This window comes from Sceloporus occidentalis, unplaced genomic scaffold (genome assembly GCF_023333645.1).
Source record: "Sceloporus occidentalis isolate IW3139 unplaced genomic scaffold, rSceOcc1.0.p SCAF_58, whole genome shotgun sequence".
Lineage (NCBI taxonomy): Eukaryota > Metazoa > Chordata > Lepidosauria > Squamata > Phrynosomatidae > Sceloporus > Sceloporus occidentalis.
Genome location: NW_028317038.1, coordinates 4101884 through 4122397, shown reverse-complemented (window position 1 = coordinate 4122397; position 20514 = coordinate 4101884). Strand labels below are relative to the sequence as shown.

The following is a 20514-nucleotide window of genomic DNA, read 5'->3' as shown; positions in this document are numbered from 1 at the left end:
TTTTTTTACATGCGAGTTACACACAGACCCCAAGAATTCTGTTGAAGGATCAGAACATCATATACACATTGTGAGTGTAATGGGAGCTTTCTTAATCAGACATAAGGTGTTACATTGACCTCTACACCATCAAGTTTTTTTGTGTGTTTTCTTTTATATCTTTTTTTTTGATCGGTTTATACGAGCGCCCCTAAGTGGAATCCGTTTGAAAACTTTACTACTCATGAACAGATTTTAAATTTTAAACTGGAAGTCGCGCAAGCCCAGTTATGACTAGGTTTGTCAACAATGTTTATCAATAAAGATGTATTGTCCACAAATTAGAGGTTTGACTAGTAGCGTAAATGAGCAACTTTATCTACTAAACCCTACTCACGAACAGAACAGTATTAAGTAAACTAAAACATAGCATGGTCAAATGCCTAAATTTGTCACAAATATTTTTGTTTTGTGTTGACCACCAACTAGGGGTTTTGCCTTAAAATAAATTGGAAAAAAAATGTCTGATGCAGTCCCTGTAAGTGGTATATATAAATGATATACAGCACGCAACAGAACTACACTACAGCTTGTCCAATCCACCCTGCACCAGTAAATTTTCTTCACTAAAATAAACTATCATTAGTTTATTAATTACTTGGGGTATTGTATATGATCAATGAGCACCAATCTCAGCCTCTGCTAAGATGTCACTGTCTCACACTCCAACTTTCATCAGTCTGTAACTGCAGCTATTAAGATGCCGTCAGCACATTTATATATCTAATGCTTGTTCCTTCCTCTTGTAAATGCTGATTGGCCAATAGTGAAAAAGTAAGGAAAAACTCCCACAGGATTGTTGGACCCATCAATCACAGTCATAACCATCAATGAGGCCACCTCTCTTGTTTTTTTGGTGACTCCTACTTTTCAGTCACCAGGATATGTAAGCTTTCATACACATCCCTTCCCACTTTACCTCATTAAGGAGTGCCAAAATGGCTTGTAATGGTGCCAAAACAGCTTTTAATTGCAATGGCTAGATGTGGCAACAAATGGATGAATCCTGATGAAATTGGGCGGTAGGACTGCTTGGGTGAGGAAAAATTACAGGGACACTCCAGCCACCATATGGGTTTTAAATGGTGACAAAGTGGTCCTTTAAAATTTACATGTGGTCCTAAAGGGCTTTTTAGACACTAGCAAGGGTGATATGTAGAAATCAGTGGCGTTAAGCTCTTGAAGGTGGGGGTTTCTTCTGGATGCATGTTGCATTCTTCTCTAAATACATGTGTTTCTATTGATGGTTTAAAGTTAAACTAACTAAAAGAGACACTACCTGAACAGGCAAGAGAAATCCAGGAAAATCCGTGATGAGTTGAAGAGCTGAGTGAGGAAAGGTGAATGAACATGTCCTCAGTGTAAAGGTGGTATTATAATCCAAATGAGATGATGTCTGAGACTGGATGTACAGAGAAGAGTAGAAGCCCTAGAATTTAGCCCTGAGGCACACCATTCCATGAAAGGAGATATTCAAATTTTGATTACAGAGGTAGAATTACCAATCGGTTAACATGACTTTTCAAAACAGTGAGCATTATATAAAACAATGAACAATGATGTTCTTTGTTTAGGCCTGATTGTCCAAGTGTCAAGCCTAGCAGTAAAACATCAGTGGCTTGTTTGAAATGTGCCCCCAAAATAATCTGCCTCTCCAAGAGCAGTACTCACCCGCCTGACCTCTACCTCTCTCGAAAAATATCACTGCCGCTGGAGAGAATTGCCAACTGCACCTTCTCTCTGGAGTCTTCTCAGCCGCTGGGGAGACGACAGGGTGGTGGGGGCCCCTTCAATCCAGGGTTGGGGACAGTGATTGCTGTTAGCAATAACACTCCTATCATGCCAAGTCAGCCAGTACATGCTAAAACCTAGCTAGCTGCCCCTTGTGTATTGATGCTGCCAGCAGTATGGGGTCTGCACATCACTCCCACAGATTGCCCTGGCTGCAGATATCACGCGGGCCACACCTCGAGGTCCTGTGGGCCGCATTTGGCCCACGGGCCGCATGTTGGGCGCCCCTGCCCTATTGCATACCACAAGATTTGCAAGTAATCAAACAAATGACATAAGTGGTCTGACAACTGATGTAATATTTCTTAGTAAAAGACAAAAAAATATTAGATTTAGTAACAAATCCGTTAGCAGCGGGGGTTGTCTGCGTCCATCGCGCAGACCTTCCCCGGCTGTCAGAGAGGAGAGTTCCCCGCAGTGCTGCAGGGGAATTTTCTCTTATAGCCGGAGGGTGTATGCGCGATGGACGAATCGTGTAGATGTCTACCAGCTGCCCTGAATACACATCAAGGAGTCAGAAGCACTGGTAAGTGGGAGGTAATGTTAAATGGGGGGGGGGGCATAAGGCATTTCTGTACGTAGAGTGCGCTATGATATGCCTTTTAACCCCCTTAATGCCAGAGTGGCATATAGGGGTATAAGGCATTTCTGGAGGCAGAGTGGCACATAGGGGGTCAAAAGGCATATCATGGGGCACAGTGACATATAGAGGGTTAAAAGGCATATCATGGGGCACAGTGGCATTTAGAGGGTTAAAAGGCATATCATGGGGCACAGTGACATATAGGGGGTATAAGGCATTTCTGGGGCAGAGTGGTAAGCCTGGAGGCAGATGTGCATAAATGGGGTCAGGTTGGAAAATAAAAGGAAATAAAAACAAAAAAAAAATAGTTTACATGAATTAACATTTACTAGTTTTTTCCTATAGGGTCGTCTTATATTCAGGCTTTTCCTTTTGTTCCTTAATAAATATTCAGATTTTGGGGGGTCGTCTTATAATCGAGCAAATCGAGCTGAAAGTTACGGGAGGTGGGGGTTAATTTAGGGGCAGTTATGGTTAATGGGGTCTTTAGGGTTAATTTAGGGGCAGTTATAGTTGATGGGGTCTTTAGGGTTAATTTAGGGGCAGTTATGGTTAATGGGATTGTGACGGAAGCCTCCATCACTGGGGCCACTGGAGAAGCCTGACTGCCAGCCTCCTCCCTATTGACTATGGGCCCTGGGTTTGTAGAGACTTCTGTGGCTACCCCCAGCAGTATCATCTCATCACTGGCTGAGGGGATTATCTCCAGCAGACAGCCAGGATCTGCCACCAGGGAGTGACCACCATTCTTTGATGTTTAATGTTGTATAAATCAGTCTCCCCCCTATTGTATTGTTAATCCCGTTACTGCCCCTGTTGTCTCTGAGAGGCAGATTAACCCCTTAAGGACCAGGCTGTGTTTTACCTTTTGTACCATTGGGACCGAGGCTGTTTGAATACTTTTGCGGTGTTCGTGTTTAGATGTAATTTTCTCTTCACTCATTTAGTGAACCCACACAAATTATATGTTGTTTTTTTTCAGGACAAGAAGGGCTTTCTTCAGATACCATTGTTTTAATCATATTATCTAATTTCCCATAAAAAAAGTAATAAAATATGATGAAAAATGTAAAAAAACCCCACATTTTCTGACTTTTACCCCAAAAATCTTTTACTCATCCAAAAAAGCTAATGAAAAACCCTACTAAATATATTCTACTATTTGTCCTGAGTTTAGAAATACCCAATGTTTTTATGTTTTTTTGCTTTTTTCTGCACGTTATGGAGCATTAAGTACAGGTAGCGTTTTGCTATTTCAAAACCATTTTTTCCAAATCTGGTAATTCTTCCCCCCATGTGCCATTTCGGGTATCTTTGAAGCCGGCCAATGCAATTTACCCCATCAAATCATATATTTTTGAAAACTAGACACCCCAAGGTATTTCAAATGCTAGTATTTTAACCCTTTCCATGCATGAGATTCTACCACCAGCCTTTGCCACACTTTGTGTTAGTATTTTTTTGGTATTTTTTTTTACACAAATTGTACTTTGGGTATACATTTATAGCTCCAGATATACGTCACTATCAAACAACACCCTAATATGTGTTCAATAACATCTCTCGAGTACAGTGATACCACCCATGCATGGGTTTGACTGCTGTTTGGGGTTAAAAGGCCACATTTGGGAAGTGCGCTTTTTTTCCCCTATTTTGGTTAGTCTGTGCCTATGCCCTATCTTTGAGCCTGGCCACTACAATTTACCTCATAAAACCATATATTTTTGAAAACTAGACACCCCAAGGTACTTAAAATGGTAGTATTTAACCCTTTCCATGCATCAGATTCTACCACCAGCCTTTGCCACACTTTGTGGTAGTATTTTTTTTTAATTTTTTTTTCACACAAATTGTATTTTGGGTATAAATTTATAGCTCCAGGTATACGTCACTATCAAACAACACCCTAATATGTGTTCAGGAACATCTCCCAAGTTCAGTCATACCCCACATGTATGGGTTTGTCTGGTGTTTGAGGTTAAAATGCCGCATTTTGGAAGTGCGCTTTTTTTTCCCCCCATTTCGGTCAGTCTGTGCCTATGCCCTATCTTTGAGCCCGGCCACTCCAATTTACCCCATCAAACCATTCATTTTTTTAAATTAGACACCCCTTGGGTATTTGAAATGCTTTTATTTAAATTTTTCCACGTCAGGATTTTTGGGAAGATACAGCGCTAATTTTAGCACTTGCTCATAATAATAAACTTTATTTTTTAATTTTATTTATTTTACTCTTTTTGGACTATTTTTTTACATTTTGCTGGAACTGGATAGTTCCTCTAAAGCATAATAATTTTTAAATGTTACCATGTTTTTTTTAAGCTTTTTCTTTTTTTCTTTTTTTTTTTTTTAATTTTTTTCTTTTTTTTTTAAATATTTTACTAATCACATAGTGATTAGAAAGCTGGCCTCCATTGACTTGTATGGTTGAATGCAGTACCTGTATTCAACCAGCAAGTGGAGCCAGAGTTCTCTAGAAGGTCAGGAGACCGTCTAGCGAACTTTTTCAACTTTATTATTTTTTTTCCCGGGCCGCCGCCATCTTGCGGATGGTGAAGACTGCGTGCAGCTGCGGCTGTGACCGCTCTCCGGAGCGGTCACAGTCCATCAAGAGTCCATCGAGGCATTCCAGCGACACCATTGAAGTTTAGGAGGTGATCGTTGATCGCCTCCTAAACGCTTTTAAAACGGGCGTCCGCCGCCATACAATGTATGGCGGCTGTTGACGCCCCGGGGAGGGGCCAGACATGGCCCATCATGCCGATCTCGGTGTTACTGAATGCCTCGACATCGAGGCATTACAGCAACACCGTTTAAGCTTAGAAAGTGATCATTGATCACTTTCTAAGCTTGTTTAAGTCTGATGACGTGTCAGGCACGTCATAGGTCGTTAAGTGACCGTTTTGCATGACGTGCCTGTCCCGGCAATGGACGTTAAGGGGTTAAGGGGGCGGTTTGTGTCCCAATATCTTGTTTTATGTTAATGTGTGTTTTGCTGGATATATCCAGCTCTGTGTGTCTAAAATAAATCAGTCTTCGTTTGGTTTTACCCTACACTGAGTCTCGGCTAGTGACTGGGGAACCGGGGAACGTGTGTTGTCCCAGGCTAAGGGAGCACAAGACAGCGGAGGTAGTCGGTCGGACTAGCCAGCTCCGTGACATTGGTGGCAGCGGTGGGATTTCTTCTTAGTCTGAGGGACACTTACTTTCTACCGGGATTGACCGACAGGACGGCAGACTTCGGTCGCCTTGACAAGGACATGGATGTGGTATCCGAATTCCAGGGACTGCTGCGGGTCATCCTCTCCTGCTACACCACTGCTTTGCCTACAGAACAATACCAGAACCTGAGGCAAGTGGTTCGACGGTCAGTATGGCAGAGGGCTGTTATACGCCGGGGTCGGTGTCTTCCAAGCTCCGAACAAAAGATTAGAGACCAGCGGGAACTACGGATGTCTTTCCTGGGACAGCAACCCCAGGAGCAATGGGTATCCGAATTGGACAAGCTGGTCCAACAGGAGGTAGAGCTGGAAGATCACTATAGGGCTCTGCAGTGGTATACAGAGCAAGCATATTGGGGAACTGCGAAAGATTGTTCTCCAGAGGGCTATGACTTTGGTGGCCCTGGATTATTATGGGATAGTCTTCAGGAGGATCTGGACTTCGGCAGTACAGCGGAGTGGCGGATTGAGGACAAATCCGGGATTTCAGGGAGTGGGACCTCCCAGATGCACTAGGACTTAAAGGTGATTTAGACTTTTTAATTACGCAGGAGTGGGAACTGGAGAAGGCGTATAAAAAACAGTTTGACCACGTTCAACAGAATGCCCCAGTGTCCAGGGATTGTGTGGATTTTGTGGATGTGATTGAGTGGTCAGCTGAGGGTGTTGACCCAGGCGGGGTGGATGGGACTGCGGTCTCCACCCCTGAGTCAGAGGGATACTGGGCAGCTAATCCAGATCCGATACTGGAGCTGTGCGACTGTGCTCCACAACCAGATCCAGAGATTGTGGATCTAACTGATTTTACATCTGAGGATGTTAACCCAAGAGGGGTGGATAACACTGCGGTCTCCACACCGGGGGCCTCAGAATGCTGGGCAGTCTGCCCAGATCTCTTAGTCCCAGCTGAAGAGCTGGCAACAGGGCAGAGCGCTGCTGGCTTCTGCCCCACATCTGCAATGACTACAGGGATCCAGGGAGATGTGGCAGCCGGCCCTTCTCCCCAGCGGCAGCTCACATGTCCGGGAGCGGAGGAACTTGTTTTTCCTCCCCAGCGGCAGTGGGAGGAACCGAGAGATGTGACAGCCGGTCCATCTTCCCAGCGGCAGCTCACATGTCCGGGAGCAGAGGAACCGGCCCTCCCTCCCCAGCGGCAGGCCGACCCACAAGATTCCCTAACCCCAGCTGAAGTGCTGGCAACCAGGCAGAGCATCGTTGGCCTCTGCCCAGCACCTACCAAAGCTGCAGGAATTCAGGGAGATACAGCGGCCGACCCGCCTCCCCAGCAGCAGAACCTAATTCCAGGACCGGATCAACCGGAACTCCCTCCTCAACGGCAACAGGAGCACCAGGGAGGGGATGCAGGCGGCATCACTCCCCAGCGGTACCCGGGAGATGGCGCAGCCGGCCCATCTCCCCAGCAGCAGCAGGAGCACCAATTTTGGGAGGGCATTAATGGGCCAAATAAACTGACTGACTACGGAGTCAACCCGTTTGGGGTCTCATCCTATGTCAGTCCAATTCGAAGGGGGGAGAATTGTGACGGAAGCCTCCATCACTGGGGCCACTGGAGAAGCCTGACTGCCAGCCTCCTCCCTATTGACTATGGGCCCTGGGTTTGTAGAGACTTCTGTGGCTACCCCCAGCAGTATCATCTCATCACTGGCTGAGGGGATTATCTCCAGCAGACAGCCAGGATCTGCCACCAGGGAGTGACCACCATTCTTTGATGTTTAATGTTGTATAAATCAGTCTCCCCCCTATTGTATTGTTAATCCCGTTACTGCCCCTGTTGTCTCTGAGAGGCAGATTAAGGGGGCGTTTTGTGTCCCAATATCTTGTTTTATGTTAATGTGTGTTTTGCTGGATATATCCAGCTCTGTGTGTCTAAAATAAATCAGTCTTCGTTTTTGGTTTTACCCTACACTGAGTCTCGGCTAGTGACTGGGGAACCGGGGAAAGTGTGTTGTCCCAGGCTAAGGGAGCACAAGACAGCGGAGGTAGTCGGTCGGACTAGCCAGCTCCGTGACAGGGATCATGTTACAACTGCAGTTCATGGTTCACAGACTGAACTGTTACAAACAAATTGTTAAGTCTACTGAACCGATTCACCTGGATCATTGAAAAGAATCGGTTCAAAACAACGATTCGTTCACGAACCGGACATCACTAGCTCGCACAGCAACACAGAGGGAAGCAGCAAGGCCCCTGCAGAAGTCTGTGAGTGAGAGATCTGCAGTTCAGGTAAAGGGGTGGGGGAGGGTATATGAATGAGTTAATGAATGTTTGTGAACGGCAATAACACTCCTGGGCAACCAGTACATGCTAGAACCTGGGCATGATAGGAGTGTTAGGTGTGAGTAGTCGTAGAGGTAGAGATCTAGCCTTCTTCTGTCCGCTAACAAGTTTTGACACCCTTTTTCAAAATTACTCTGTGTGAAGGGTTTACCTTTTACGGCAGGGTCATAACTTGTAGACTTTACTATTCTCTCATGTCAGTTACCCATAGAGCTCCCCTATCAGTCCACGTAGGTTAAAACATGTTTCTATCAGTTGTGTTTCACTTATACCAAAATTTTAATTTAGCTAAAAGAAGACAGCGCTGAGACAATATACAAAAATAAAAATATATATTTTAACACAAAAAGACACACAAAAAACCCCATTATATATATACACAGGGTAAAACAATGAATGATACGGCTTGTACAGAAATGTAGATGTCAAGCAATCATATCACAAAAATATGTCCAAAAAATAAATAAACATACAAAAAACAAAGTTTTAAAAGTAGAATAAAAAGTAAAACTCACTGTTGGGTTTAATTTATTTATTTTTATTTAATAATGTATTATAACTCTTTTTCTAATTTTTGTTAGAATCTTTGTTTGTTAGGGCGCTCATGTAAGATAAAAGGGAAATAAACAATAGTGTAGAATGTTCACAAAAAATATGTTGATAATGTGATGTAAGTTGCACTCACAATAGTGCTGAAAGTTTTCATGTGCTTCTCAATTTCTTTAATACATAGCTGAAGAACAAAAGACACAACTAATAGTGTGATACTGTTGATAAACCTTATAAAATAGATAGTAAATGATTGCACTCACAGGATTCAATGCACATCAAATTTTGTGCATAATACGCTTGGGGGGGGTTGAAGAGTCCCACGTTGCCCAGGGTATATTCTCTCAACGCTATATTTTGTGCAGAGGGTGATCTTCCAAGGATTGTGATGCAGCAGAGGATCTCCTTCCAGCAGAAAATGGGGAATATGCTCCCAAATAAGAATACTATAACAGTAAGTATCTTTAGATTTACATTTATTATGGGACTAACCTTTTATGTTAATAATAAAATTAGTATAAATACATAAAAAAACTATATAAAATATTGGAAAGTCTCTCCTTGACGCGTTTTGCCTCTAGTGGCTTCCTCAGGAGGTAAAAAGTCCTTGACCGTTTCTTCCACTTCTTTTTATGTGCGTGTTAATCTTCCTTCCTTCTTGTGGGTGATCCCGTGTGAGTTGGATAACGTTGTGACATAATTCCGTATGCGTTAGGTGGCGTCCTGACGTTTGGAGACGTGCATTATGAGACACAACGTACGTTGTATACTGGCATTTCTTTGTTTACTTGTGTCCTGTTGGAGACGCTGTTTCTCTTTACAGGTAATGCCTCTTTTCCCTGTCATCCCAGGTGACACTCAGGATAGACTCCTCCTCCGTATCTGAGATAGGGCAGCACTCTAAAACTTTAAAAGCCCCTCTCCTCCTTCTAACACCAGTGTCCTACATCAGGTAGGGAGGACTCGTCTTCCATTTATTATTTTCCCCGGCTCTAGGTTGAGCCGTTTTTTTTCTTGGGCTAAGCCCCCCTCCTGGGGGATACCCTTGCACCCTTGCACCCTTGCCCAGCGCTTACTGTCCTTACCTTGCCCTGTCCCTTACCTCCGCTGCCACGGCGCCGTTGTTCTGGCGGTATCCGTGGCTGCGGCTCTGTCGTTCGCCTGGCTTTGTCGGCTGTGCTCGCGGTGTAGATGTCAGCGTAGATGGCGGTGGCACCTCCTATGGCCACGGAGGCTTTCCGGCTACGGGAATTCAGCGGCTAGACTGACTTCCGGTTCGGGCTTTCTGTCATGTCCTTCCCAGGCTGCAGAGCTGCATATCTTGCTCTTGTTTCAATTTCCCTGTTTTGCTTCAATCCATTCCTGGATTTCCTTTTGCTCTGTTCTGATCTTCCATTCCTTGCTTCTGCTTCAGCTCTGTTTCCTTTATAAGGTGTGCTCCACCCGTGTGTTCTGTTTGTCTCAGTCTGCAGTCTAAAGGTATGTCTCAGTGTTATGTGTTTGGTTTACATGTTTAGTTTGTTTCGTACCTCTGTCAGCAGGGATTAGCGTTAGGACCCACCGTCATTGGAGTACTTTGGCGTAGTACTTTGGGCTAAGCATACTATGGCCATAAGATGTGACGGAATCTCCAATAGTTATCATACAGTCCTAGGCTAGTTTCTGTGTTTATGTGTGTCAGTCTGTCCTGTATCCCCGGCAGCGGGGTGTCCTGTCCTGTAGCCCCGGCAGCGCGGTGTCCTGTCTTGTTCCCTGTTGTGCCCTGTATTATGTATATCTTGTCTAGTAATGTTTATTCCTTGTCTGGTTCACTGTAGTGCCCTGTAACATGTCTTGTCTGGTTATGTTTCGTGCCTGGTCTCCCTGTCCCTTGCTTGTTATGTTTCTTCTATACCCTTTGCTTAGCTTCCATACTCCCAGCCTGCAGCATCCCGCCCATGATTCTAGTGATCTGCTTCATGCCTGCTCCAGGGTGCCTGCAGGATATCACTTCACTTCATTCTGGACTTCATCTGCTGCTATATCAGGGCGCTGGTGTTTGGCTGCACAACCCTAGGTGCACAACACCTGGGTGAGTGTGGTCGCCCTGCAACCAGGCCCTGTCCATCTCAACTAGTGCACTGGGACTCCTGCATACAATCTTCGGGCGCTCTGTGTCCTTTCAGTCATCTGTTTGGACCCAGTCTGTGACACTTTCGCACTTCCTGTAGTGCGTTCCAAGCCTAGTTCTCACTAAGGATTTTACATTTTGGTGCCAACTGTTGGGGATTACAGCCTGATTTCAGCTCATTTTCTCATTGTATATATATGGTAGGCGAGTTGGTACTTATGTGTGTTCCTGCTGTTTGCTGTTTTATTTGCTGGGTGCTGTTGCATCTTTGGTTATGTCAGCCCCTGATAACTCTGAGCCGCCTAAGAAAGCTGTTACGAAGTCCAAGCATGCCCAATGCTCCGGGTGTCACAAGGCTTTGCAGGATTCGAGGAAGAAGCTCTACTCTGCTTGCCTGAGATCTGTAGCGGATTCTGAGCCGTCTGGTGGTAGGGAGTTTTTGACCTGGCTTACAGAAGAGATGCAGACTACATTCTCTGCCTTCCGTCAGGCTGTTCCTGCCTATTACCACCTTCCAGCGGTGCAAGACCCTGCTCTCCTTGGGCGTCAGCCTTTGTTATAAGACTCTGAATTTGATTATCCACAGGTAGAGGAAGGTTCTTCAGAGGAAGGAGAGATCCGGGAGGAGAGTTCATTTTTGTTGCCGGTGTAAGAGACTGAGACTTTGATTTCCGCTGTGAGGTCAGCAATGCATTTGGAGGAGTCCTCCACCCAGAAGAGTGACCCTTTCTTTGCCAGCTTCTTCAAGCAGTCTGGCTCGTTACCCTGTTCATCCTGGACTGACATTATCAAGCAGGAATGACACCACCCGCAAAGGAGGGTTAACTTGTCCAGACGGGTTAAACGCATGTTTCCCTTTGATGAGGACTTTGCTCAGTTTTGTGCTACCCCTCTGGTAGACACAGCTGTTATGAGGGTCTCCTGGAAGACTACTTTGCCGCTTGAGGATGGCTCTCATTTTTCTAACCTGATGGAGAAGAAAGCCGAATCTGCTGTTAAAAAAATCATTTGAGGCTTCTGCTGTCTTTAAGCCAGGAATTGCGTCTGCCTCAGTTTCCAGAGCAGTCAAGATTTGGCTCTCACAGATCGAAGAGGATATTGTGGCCATTCTTCCCGGACCAATCTAGAGGCCATAGCTCTAGATTCAACCCCTTGTCTAGAGAACAGAGCTTTCGAGGCAGATTCCCTAATGGAAGGGGGAGATTTGACAGACTCGCCTCCCCCTGTCACGATCCGGGACGTTCTCGTCCCGAACCGCAGCGGAGCCATTCTCCCGAGTACCGGTGCCCAATCTTCGGTGCCCGCGTCCGGCGGGCACTCGGGGTCTGCTGCTCCCCATGCCGCCCCTCCAGAATAGGGAGGAGGAGCACGCACACATGCCACGCCCCCTCCCTCTCTCTATGCCTCAGTGGAGATCACGCTGCACGCACAGCTCCACGTCATCAGCTGGGGACGGGGCTTGGAGAGGCGGCAAGTTTAAAACCTGAGCACTGACACTCATTCAGTGCTCGGTTGTTGTTCCCAGCTGAGCTGTTCCCTGCTGCATATTGCGTTTACTCCTGATTTGGTTTGTTCCTGGCTACTCTGATATCTCCACTCCTGACCCGGCTTGTCTGATTACCCTCTCGTTGCTGACTCGGCTTGTTCCTGTTTACTCTGATTTCTCCACTCCTGACCCGGCTTGTCTGAGGATCCTCCTGTTTCTGAACCATTGCCTTACTCCTGACTACGTTACCTTCTCCATTCCTGACCCGGCTTGCTCAACTATTCTTTGTACTCTGTCCGAACCGTTCCTGTTGCTACCTTTCCTGCATACTGGATTCCTTACCTGCATTTACCAACAGGATCATTACACCCCCAAAGCGTTTCAAGACCCCAAGAGCTCTGCATGACGTCTCCTCCATTCTAGTGGGAGGGAGGCTCCGATTTTTCAGGGACAATTGGTTCTCACTCACCCGAGACCCCTGGGTGAGAGCAGTTGTATTGCACAGCTTCAATTTCAGACCAGACCTTCAGACAGTTTTTTGATCTCCCACCGTCCTCCAGACCGGTCCTGTTATCTACCATTCAGCAGTTGACAGACCTGAGAGTCCTTGTTCCTGTACCCTGTAACAACTTGCAGTAGAAAGAGCTCTGCATCATCTGCATCTCGCTGGCAAGGACATTTTGCTTCGCTCCAACAATCAGGCAGTGGTAGCCTATGTCAACAGACAGGGCGGTACAAGAACCCCTCATCCGTATATCGCTCAGGATTTTCTTTTAGGCAGAGCCCCGTCTCATGACTCTGTCCGCTGTCTACCACAGAGGGACTTTCAATTCTCAAGCGGATTTCCTGAGCAGAACTCCTGTGCTGAGCGGCAAGTGGGCTCTGCATCCTGCAGCCTTCGACTTCAACGTCCAACAGTGGGGCTTACCTGAGATAGACCTAATGGCATCCACAGACAATGCTCAGATCCCTGTCTTCTTTTCCCTAAAAACCTCAGGATCATCCTTTGGCGGTAGATGCCTTTGCCCAGGTGTGGTATTTCCGTCTCGCCTACCTTTTTCCTCCGTTTGCTCTGATCTCCAGGGTTCTACAGAAAATCAAGAAGGGCCGTGCCTCTATGATCTCGATAGCACCAGACTGGCCCAAGCGCGTCTGATATACGGACTTGATCACTCTAGGTCTCTCTCCCCCTCCGAAGCTCCCGGCTTGGAGAGACCTTCTGTGTCAGGGTTCATTTCTGCACCCAAACCCCGTCGTTTTCCACCTGACGGCCTGGAGATTGAACGTGAACTGCTGAGAACGCAAGGTTTTTCGTTTCCTGTGGCTGAGACTCTTCTGCAGAGCGATACATTAAGATCTGGAAGAGATTTCACGGTTGGTGTAGTTCCAGGGGAAATTTGCCATCTTCCTGTTCCTCGGCTTCTATTCTGGACTTCTTACAGGAGGGATTTGACGGTGGACTTCATCCTTCTACTATCAGGGTGCATATTTCTGCCATTAGTGCTCTCCTGGGGTTCGAGCTAATATCTCTTCCTGTGGTCAGACATTTTGCCAAGACCATCGTCCGGATGCTTACTCTTCCTGTCACCAGAATGGTTCCTTGGAACCTGAATCTCGTCCTCCGTAAACTCACGTTACCTCCGTTTTAGCCTCTTCAATCGGTTTCTCTGTATTTTTTATTGCTGAAGACGGCCTTTTTAGTAGCCATTACTTCTGCTCGACGGATTTGTGAACTTCAGGCTTTGCCTATGAAGGAACCGTTTCTGTCAGGGTTCAGCCCCAGCCCTGCAAACTGCCAGGCGTGGCCGCCCCTTTAAGTGGTCTGCCTGGAGTTAAACTCCTCTCCACAGCTTGCTATCCTGTTTATTTCTGTCTGTATTTTATGTACCTTTGCCCTCTTTCCCTTAGCTCAGCTCCTCACTCCATCCTCTGTGTTATTTGCCTTGTTGCCTGTCCTTTGTGGCATCCTGTAACATTTATGCATGTCTTGCTATGTATATAATTAATGTGCTGTGTGTTTATGTTCAGCTGTGTTTTGTTATACCATTACCCTGCCTCCCTCACCTGAAGCCTAGACAACTCACACCTGATCTGATGAACAGGCTTTATATCCCTGCCTCCCTCACCTGAAGTCTAGACAACTCACACCTGATCTGATGAACAGGATTTATATCCCTCCCTCCCAGTAACAGAGGGGTGAGTTATTTAAGTTCTTTGGAGCCATAGTTCATGCCAGACCCTGGATCTGTCTGTTGGATTTACCTGCCTGCCTGTTACCTCTTTGACCCGGACTGCCTACTGGATTTCCCCTTTTTGCTTGCTACCTGTCCCAGACCCTTTTGAATACTTGCCTGGACTTTTCTACCCTCATATACATGATATGCCTCCTACTCTGCTGCTTCTGGTGAGATGTCTTGCTTTCCTTTGCTTTGTGAATATAACCTATAACCAAACATTCCGCTCGTGTCATTTGTGAAGTTTGTTTCAATCACTGCGTTCTTACACTCTTGCCCTCTGGACTCCAACATCCAGTTAAGGGCTGCAATATGATGAGCCTGACAGTTTCTCTGTTTTTTCCCCTGATAAGGTAGTTCTCTCTCTACTGCCGGAGTTCACGCCCAGGGTTCGAGCACGATCTCCTGGTTTTTGTGTAATAACGTTTTAGTCGGTGAAATTGCGGAGGAATCAGCCATGGTTACTTACATGAAGAAGAAGGATTATACACTATAAATTGTGTTGAATATCGTAGAGAATCCCTACAGTACATAAGAACCCATACAAACCCCCCAAAAAATAAAGGTGTAAAAACAGTCAAAAAGTATATTACTGATACACAATAAAAATATATAAAATTCTTCCTGATGGAAAGAGTGTGTTATTAAAGGTGTCTATATTTTAAAAAAATGGAAATTTTTTACTCACCGTAAATTCCTTTTTCCTTAATACAGCGGCAGTACGATTGGGGTATAGTTTCTTCATGTGGACAAGAAGACGCTACGGTTAAAAAAGGGTTAATTAGAGAGAAGCCCTCCCCCTTCCCCATAAAACCAAGCTCACCCAGAAAGGATCCAGTAAATAACAAGAACACCAAAACTGCTTGCAACAAATAATTTATTTAGGGAGGGAAAGCCGTACTGCCACTGTATTAAGGAAAAAGGAATTTACGGTGAGTAAAAAATTTCCATTTTTCCTGCCATACAGTGGCAGTACAATTGGGATGTACCAAGATCCCTGAAGAATGGGAGGGCAACAAACTCCTCAGGAAACAACCGCCTGGAGCACCGTGCGCCCGAAATCTGCTGCAGAGGATGAGAAGACGTCTAGCCGGTAGTGTCGAACAAAGGTATTGAATGATGACCACGGCCGCCTTGCAAATATATTCCGGTGAAGCAGAAGCCTTCTCAGCCCATGAAGCAGACACAGCCCTGGTGGAATGGGCCGTGACAGGAGACAATAGAGGAACGTCAGAGACTTGGTAGCCCATACGAATATTTTACGTGATCCATCTTGCCAGGGAAGCCTTAGAGGCAGCCTTCCCCGCTGAACGACCAGACCAAGTAACGAACAGTTGGTCAGTGGAACGGATGGGGAAAGTCCTACAAAATATACAACTCAAGGGCTCTCTTGACATCCAACATGTGCCATTTAGCTTCCTCCGGAGAGGAGGGAGACGGAAAAAATGATGGAAGAACTAAAGGCTGATTAATAGTGGATTTGGATAAAAATTTCGGCAGAAAGGAAGGCTGCAGGTGGAGACCAACTTTATCTTGGTGGAAGATGGTAAACTTCTCAGAGGATGATAGGGCTTGAATTTCTCCCACACGTTTGGCGGAAGTAATGGCCACCAAAAACACAGTCTTAAACGATAAGAGCTTCAATGGAACTTCCTCCAGAGGTTCAAATGGAGCCGAGCAGAGAGAGTGAAGAACCACTGTAAGATCCCAAGCTGGGAAGTGAGTCCTCCTCGGAGGAACGCTGAATGCTGATGGCCTTAAAGAACCGTCTGACTAGTAAATGAGAAGCTAGGTCTTCCAGAAAAAATGACTAAGAGACGAAATCTGACCTTTCAGGGTCGAGACACTGAGGCCCGCGGAAAAGCCATCCTTTAAAAACAGCAAAATAGAGTTGACTGTAGGAGGAAAAAACGAAAAATCCCTTGAGGCATACCAGAGAAGGAACTTCTTCCAGACCCGAAAATAAATCCTTGAAGTAGACCCTCTAACAGATTTCAACAGCAAGTCCGAAAGATCATCCTCAACACCTTGACCACGCAGAATCATGCTTGCAGTAGCCAGGCCGTCAACTTCAACATCTGGAGATGCTCCAGATGCAGGGCCCCATCGTCCAGCAGGGGCTCTGAAGGAGGCAGTTCCCAAAACGTTAGACTTAGTTGTTTTAGGAGGGAGAACCAGCTGCGGTTTGGCCAGTATGGGATGATGGCTAAGACCCGGGCTCTGTCTGAACGGATCTTCTGGAGGACGCGGGGAATCAATGCGACTGGAGGAAAAACATAACCCAGACGGAAATCCCACTTCATGGACAGACCGTCCAGGAAGTCTGGGGAATCCTGCCTGTTGAGAGAGGCAAAAATTGGAACTTCGGTTAAAGACCACTCTGCTTGAGACCATCTTAGCCTGCTGAGATCGTCCACAATGGTATTGTCGCAGCCTCTTATGTGTGTAGCCGATATGTCTTCCAGATGAAGTTGGGCCCAACTCATCAACACAGAACAAAGAACCTGAAGGCTCCTTACCCGTGTACCCCCCTGCTTGTTTATGTATGCGACTGTCGTATCGTTGTCTGACTGTATCCTCACGACATGACCTTCCAACAGGGTTCCGAAGACTAAGAGGGCGAGAAGAACCGCCTTTAGTTCCCGATAATTGGATGAACAAAGTGAATCTTCCGGAGACCATACGCCTTGCCGGAAGTGACAACTTAAATGAGCGCCCCATCCGATACTGGAAGCATCCGTGGTAAGTGTTACCCAATTGGGGGGACGAAAAGAAAGGCCTCTGGAAAGATTAGAAGACGTCCTCCACCAGGTAAGTTGGGATAAGACCTGACTCTCGTCTTGACCGATTCCGTAGAATATCCCATTGAAGGGGACGCAGTTGAGCTCTTGCCCACTTGACCGCCGGGATGAAGGCTGTCAGTAGACCTAGGATGCTCATGGCTTTCCTGATAGAGCAAGTTGGGTGTAATTGAAGGGATCTGACCTCCCGTTTGATCTTCCTGATCTTTGTGGACGGTAGAAAAAATTGTAGAGAAATTGAATCTACTCCTAAACCGAGGAACTGGATCCTGGTGAAAGGGATGAGGTTGGACTTCTTTCGGTTGACAATCCAGCCGTGATCTTCCAGAAACTGCATCGTAGTGGCAAGGTCCGCCCGGAGCTTCCTTGAAGATTCGGCCTTGATGAGCCGGTAGGGAACTATGTAAATCCCCCTTTCCCGCAGAGATGCCGTCAATGGATACAAAATCTTCGTGAAGATTCTTGGGGCTGAGGATAGACCAAACGGAAGTGCCTTGAATTGGAGATGATGAATGACTCCACTCCTTCGAAGTGTAAAGAAGCTTGAACCCTCTCTATGACCCCTTTTGAAAGGAGAGAAAGGCAAGCCGAATGAAGAGCAAAATTTTTTATCTGGGATGGATATGAGGAGATCAGGAACTGACTTCTGGGAAGAGACATGAAACTGATCTTGTATCCCTCTGAGATGATTTTCCGAATGTCGTCCGTTCCCAAACATGAGTGAACCGTTGCAGCCTTCCTCCTACTTTGTCAGAACTTCCTCTTTTCTTGTTTTTTGGGGCGATCCTGGAATTTCCGGTCTCCAAAGGAATTTCGAAAATTCTGTGATCTGGAAGACGTCTGGAAGGGCCTGGTGGTTTTATACGGATACCTTCTATTCCATCTGGAACGCCTATCCTGAGGGAGAGCCCTCTTAGTCTCAGACATTTGCTTAATCAAGTAGTCCAAAGGGGCTCCGAACAATTTATTCCTTTCAAAGGGTAAATCACAGAGGGATGCCTTAGAGGCTGTATGCGCCGCCCAGGATCTCAACCATAAAGCTCTGCGGGCTACAGAGGATAAACCCATATTGCAAGCTGAAATCTTTACCATTTCCTGAGAGGCATCTGTAAGAAGATTATTGGACAATCTCAAATTTTTTAGTAGTCTTGAAATTTCGGAGTCTTGATCGTCCGATAAGCACTCTTCCAAGGCTTGTATCCAATAACTTTGAGCCCTAGAGAGCGCTGCACTAGCCATAGCAGCTTTGCATTGCGCACCTGATGCTTGGAATATGCGCCTGCAGGAAGTCTCAACCCTTCTCTCCATTGAGTCGGAGACTCCTCCAATGGGAATGGTTGTTTTTTTTCGATAGCTGAGCTATTTGGACGTCCACCTTGGGGGGCTCATCCCAAAGCTCTTCACTTTGGAGCCTGAATAGGTGTTTAAAGTGCCTGGAGAGAAAAGCCCTCTTCCCCGGGTATTTCCATTCTCTTTCCATAAGTTACTTCAGCTTGGGGAGGACAGGAAAGCCCTTGATTTTATTAACCTCTTCGTCTGATAAAATACGAGTCACTTCCTTGGTGAATTTCCGAAATTCTTGGGGAGGAAAAACAGCCTCATCCTCCGAACTGAACGATGTTGTAGAGCCTGAGGACTGAGAGATTTCACCTGATGATAGATCCGATCTGGAGGATGATCGAGATCTTTTGCGTTTGCAGGAGGATTTACTCAAAGCCCTGGCCTGAGCTTGAGCTGCAGAAACCTGAAAAGCCTCAAAGGTCTGTTCTAAGTTTTCCTGGAACCATCCCAGGAAGGATTGCAAGTCTTTCTGTTTGTCTTTAGAAAGTTGCTCTGCCGAGCAGGCATTACACATCTTTTTCCTGCATCCGTCAGGAAAAGGGGTAGCACACTCAGAGCAAGCCGCATGCTTTGATTTAAAAGTGGCCTTCCTAGGAATGGGAGCAGGTTTCTTGTCTTTATCCACCGGAGAAACCGGACTAGACATCTGGCAAAAGACAAAAAGTAGTGAGAGTAGTATAATTTTTTTTTCTTTCATATATATATATATATATATATATATATATATATATATATATATATATATGGGTTAATTCTCTCTAATTAACCCTTTTTTAACCGTAGCGTCTTCTTGTCCACATGAAGAAACTATACCCCAATTGTACTGCCACTGTATGGCAGGAAAAAATTAACATGGCAGGGGGATAAATCTACCAGATACACTACCCGCGTGTTTAATGTTGGACTTATATATCCCTATCTAGCATGCCCTAAGTAAAAGCCAAAATATCCAGATCTGTATTCAGACCTCCTTTTTTGTACGTTCCTAATTTGATTCCTAAGATCCATTCAGTTTCTTTTCTTGAGATATTTTATGCGCTATTTCCTCCTCTCGAACTTGGGGGTACAACATCTATTCCCATAATGATAAATGTATCTATTGAAAACATGGGACATGAATTACAGTGTCATGGGACACTGTGTTTGATACTTGAATTCATAATATTTCCAAGGTGTTCCAGAATCCTTTCTTTAAGTGGTCTAATGGTCCTTCCTACATATTGTGCACCACATGGACACTGTAGTAAATATATTACAAATTGGTGCAAGAAATGATTTTTTTGATTTGGTGCATGGTCCCAGTTTTGTTGTTGATGAAGCTACTAGCTTTCCTGGGTAAATAGGTGCACATCTTCCACATGGGAAAAAGCCTATAGGTTTCTTCCCCAGGAAGGTGTTAGGGTTTTTTTCTATTTTCTTTGTTGGGAGGACACTAGGGGAATAAATGTTTTTCAAGCTGTCTGTTTTTTTATATAATCCCGATGTTTTTCGGGTAGTAGGGGGCCTAATATTTTGTCACCTTTCAAAACGTGCCAATGTTTCTGTAGTATCTTTTTAATATGGTGGGCCTTGGTGTTTGTCACGGGGTCAGGTAGCAGGGGAGGATCCAACTATGCAGATATATGGACGTAGCGTAGTCCAGTCAAAAGAGCAACGGCAAACAGCGAGGTCAAAACGTATCCGAGGTCGAGGCAGGCAGATAAGAGGCAACACGGTATAACAGGTCCGAAGTCGAGGCAGGCAGATAAGAGGCAAAACGGTATAACAGGTCCGAGGTCGAGGCAGGCAGATCAGAATCGTAGTCAAAAGAGCAGGCAAGGGTCGGTACACAAGGCAAGGTAATGTCACAAGGAACAGCACACCCCAAAAAGCAATATACTTTGAACGGGTACAGAAGATAAAACAAATGGCCTTTAAATAGGGAAATGTCTACTCACAATGAGGCCGCGGCGTGCGTGACGTGCGCCGCGTGACGTCATCGCGGCAGTCTTCCGATCCGCGATCCCGGTGGCAGGAGGTGGTGACGCGCCTGCACGTCCCTGGCGAGCAGGCGCAAGCCCG

General features: G+C 45.8%; 1 protein-coding gene across 1 annotated transcript in view; it reads left to right on the top strand.

The window, feature by feature from the left end:
- Positions 1-20514, top strand: part of LOC149287625 (astrotactin-2-like) — a 782689-nt gene that overhangs the window by 13346 nt on the left and 748829 nt on the right. The window lies entirely within an intron of this gene.